This window comes from Pollicipes pollicipes, unplaced genomic scaffold, assembly GCF_011947565.3.
Source record: "Pollicipes pollicipes isolate AB1234 unplaced genomic scaffold, Ppol_2.1 Scaffold_7262;HRSCAF=8765_pilon_pilon_pilon, whole genome shotgun sequence".
In the NCBI taxonomy this organism is placed as follows: Eukaryota; Metazoa; Arthropoda; class Thecostraca; order Pollicipedomorpha; family Pollicipedidae; genus Pollicipes; species Pollicipes pollicipes.
In genome coordinates this window covers 3,071,153-3,075,354 of record NW_023597055.1, presented here as the reverse complement: position 1 = coordinate 3,075,354, position 4,202 = coordinate 3,071,153, and positions in this window count along the sequence as shown.

Sequence of the window (4,202 nt, the reverse complement as noted above, 5' to 3'; positions counted from 1 at the left end):
TCGAGGGAGACTCGCACTGCGGCCGGGGCGGCAGCGGCCGGCCGCCGAGCCGGGCCGGGGCGGGGCCTGCAGCGACTGACGCTGATTGGTCGGTGGCCGAGTGCGTGCCGGGGGAAACTGCGGCGAGAAAGTGCCCCGAAAGCGCCGTCGGTCATGGGGCACCGGTGCGTGGCGCTTGTCGCAGGGGCAGGGCATGCGTGGCCGGTCATGGGGCACCGGTGCGTGGCGCCTGTCGCAGGGTCAGGGCATGCGTGGCCGGTCATGGGGCACCGGTGCGTGGCGCCTGTCGCAGGGTCAGGGCATGCGTGGCCGGTCATGGGGCACCGGTGCGTGGCGCTTGTCGCAGGGTCAGGGCATGTGTGGCCGGTCATGGCACGGGTCAGGGGATGTGTGACCGGTCAGCGGGTCAGGGGATGTTTGACAGGTCACGGCACGGGTCAGGGGATGTGTGACCGGTCAGCGGGTCAGGGGATGTTTGACAGGTCACGGGGTCAGGGGACGCGTGACCGGTCACGGCACGGGTCAGGGGATTGTGACCGGTCAGCGGGTCAGGGGACGTGTGACCAGTCACGGGGTCAGGGGATACGTGACCGGTCACGGGTTAAGGGGATGTGCGACCCGTCATGAGTTCGGGGATGCGTGACCGGTCACGCTACGGGTCAGGGCATATGTGACAGGTCACGGTATCAGGGATGTGTGATCGGTCACGGGGTTAGGGGATGTGTGACTGGTTGGGAGGTCAGGACGAGCGTTATGATCGCGGCTCGTAGGTGAAGTGTCACCAACCATGGATCCGACTGAGTGTCGTCAATGGTTGTGGGTCGGAGGAAATGTGACTGGCTTGTCTTTTCCTTCAGCTTCAACCAAAAAACTGAAAAAATCGGGCGCAAAATACCGCAGGCGGAGCATTCAGCTGGAAATTAAAATTGAAAAGGGAAAATAAATTAAACGAGAAGAGAAAATGTTTATTTTTTGTATTTCTTGAGGATTGCATACACCTTTTCCAGGAAGCCCTTCAGCGCAGTCCAACTGCTTCACTAAACCTGCGGCCAATTATAGTTCCAAGCGAAACATTCCGACAAAACCTGCAATTTAGGCGCAAGATGATCGGTATGGGGTTCATTTGAAATGGGGCAAGCCCTCACCAGTCTGACCGTAACACGAGGCGTGTTCAGGGAGAAAATTAATAGGCAGGGGATCTTCACCGACTTTTCGAGAAGAAGGGGAGGAAGAGGCATGCATGCACATGGGAATGTAGGCAAATAATTGTGAAGATTGCGAGGACCATCTTTTTTTACATAGCTATGAATAGCCCCGTGCAGTGCGTTTAGCACCGGTCAAAAGTTCGGTTCAGGAAGTTAGCACAGGCAAAAAACCTTATTACCGTTGGTATTGTGAAGACCTGTGTTGTAATCTATGGCCAAACCTTCAATAATTAATATATTTTACATATGTTCATGGTGGTTCATGAAAAAATGATATTGATATTTCAAAATTAGCACTTGACCCACAATGACTCCAAAAATGTTGGTCTCCTTGGACTAGGACAGCCTGAACACTGTTTGTTGGAAATCACAGAATATCGTGAGAGACCTGGCCTTAATCGCACCCTGGCAACACCGTCAATACCTTACATTGATTTATTGCTGTCGGGTATCGGAACGTTGAATAATTGAACCAATACTGAGCATTACAAATGCATTTTGTCAAGCCATCAAACTTTTCCTACATCTTACCTGTGTGTCAATTAAAGTGACTCCAATCTGAGAAAAACTTCAAACTTAGAGCAGGCTGGTTTATTCGGCAAAACATTTTGATTCTCCAGGCCGAGCGGACGGATCCGAGAGTGTCTGACCAGAGGTCAGGCGGTGTCACTGGTCATACTGGCATATCACTGGTCATAGGTCGCGGGGTCCGTTACTGATCAAGCGAGCGCATGTCACCGGCGTGAGGTCGAAGCGTTCATCACCGGTAATCAAGCAAAGAGAACGCCACTGTTCATACGTCGGAAAAGTTGTTTCTAGTCACGGTACAAAGCATATTTCCAGTGTCTTTTTCATCAAAAAATGTTTTTTCCTGTCCTCTTGCAACACCACCATTTTGCCATCCGTGTTCGCGAGGGTTTATTGGGATGGACGACAAAATGTAGGGCCCATTACTCTCGCGTAAGAGACCGCTGCTAGACATCACGTCAGTGTGGCGAAATAGCTCGGTTGATAGCGCGTTTGGCTCCCACGTAGGAGGCCCGGGTTCGACTCCCGGGTGGTGCTATGCTGTTGTGACGGCTGTGGTCGGCAACGCTCCAGAAAGACTAGCGCAACGACATATCCCACACAGCCTTTATGAAAAGGAATAACGCACTAAATTCAACTGCTCATTATGGTAAAATAATTTCATCGCGCATTATGGTAATGGGTGAACATCGCTACCCATCAAAAGAAGTGTGCCAGACTGGAACCTTTGGGATATTTTCAGCCATACGCTCCCGCCTCCACCCCGCCCCTAATCCATTGCACGTTGCTCTTTAAGTACCACACGTCAGTGGTTCACCCCGACGCGCTCCCGCCTGCTAACTTCTTCCTTTCCTATAACATCACGTCTGAAGCTTTAATTCGGACTGCCATTTATCATGCCAAGGCACTTCAGAGCATTCTCAAACCTTCTATGAAAGCACACCGTTCAGCTTTCGCATCATACTAGTCGAACGGTGATGACTGGCGGTCGACCAAAAGCCATCATTTCGTGCTGCTTATTGGGAGATTCCGCCGTAAGCGAGACTAATTTTCCATACATACTACGACGTCGTAAACACTTTGTTCTCTTATCATCAGTCCCAGCAGCACACGCCTATCCCGAAAGACAGGTGCCATGCGATTCGCACGTGCTCAATTAACAAAGACTGCTAAAACAACTGCTGATCGCGGCACAAGTAATAACCGTGACCTTCGTCCTTCACGCACGAAGTGGCGGCCCTTAGCGTCGTCCTTGCTGGGAGGGCCCTGTGCGGCGGTCATTAGGGGCGGCAGGTGCGTTTGGTCACGTGCCACGCCGCCTCGGGCGGCGTGGCGCGGGCTCCGTATGGCTCCACGGCCATCAGATGGCCAGCGCCAAGATCCGCTGGGGCGGAGGTGCCATAATCAGCCAGGCACGCGCCAGCCGGGGCAACAGCTGGCAAGCTGCCAACTTGCCCCGGCCGGTCATAATCGGCCGTTTTCGGCTGAAGGGGCCAGGTGCAAAGCCAGGTGTAGGGGAGAGGGTACGGGAGGGTTGAGTCTTCCCTTCTGTTGCGGAGGGCGCGTGCGCAAGACAAGAAGCCGCACCTCCTGACGGCGTACAACCTGGGGCTTAGTATTTCTGTGGGTGGTACTCAACCTAAAATTGACTAATACAAGGCATTGTAATAATCATGTCATTGAAATGAATCACATAACACAAGTTTAGCATTCGTACCGCGCAACTGCAATGTACCATTCTGCAATGCACGCCGTCATCATTGATTATGAGTCAAACACGTTTTCTGGTGAACATATTAAACACTCAAGAAAATCAACTTACTACTGACTACTAGCTCATAGGCTTCTTCGCTCCGGGGCTTTCGAAATATTTTCACTCCGAGCATGAATTGCAATTAGGCCCACTGTAAAATAAAGCCACGTTCACCAAATGTGCGTTTGAACGTAGCTCGCCTTTAATCGTTGGAACATTAGTATCACACCACCATCACATCACATTAATATTAAATACTAACATTAGTGGAAAACATTAACATTGATTCCACTTGAAAATCGCATACATGGTATGATATGTACTTCAAATACAACATTCGTTACATCTTGGTTTAATTAGGTGTTGATGGTGGCGAACAATTTTCAGTCACATAAAGGAAAAATGTTTTCAACTACGTCCATCAGCTTAACATCAACGGCCTCTGCCCCGGTAACAGGTACGAACAACACGCACGTTTACCGCGACTGTGATATCCCGTAAGTCCGACGCCATTATCAGCTTCCTGGGCGGGCGCGGATCGAAACTGCAACGCTCCAACAGCACAATAACCAAGAAGCTAAATGCCGCATGAGAAAACAGCTGCGGATGCACGTGGCAGGCACCTGCAACATATGGGCGAGCGTCAAGTGCAACAGCTCAACAACAGCAGGTATCCGAGAAGAGGCTTTATCAACTGCATTTATGAAACAATGGGT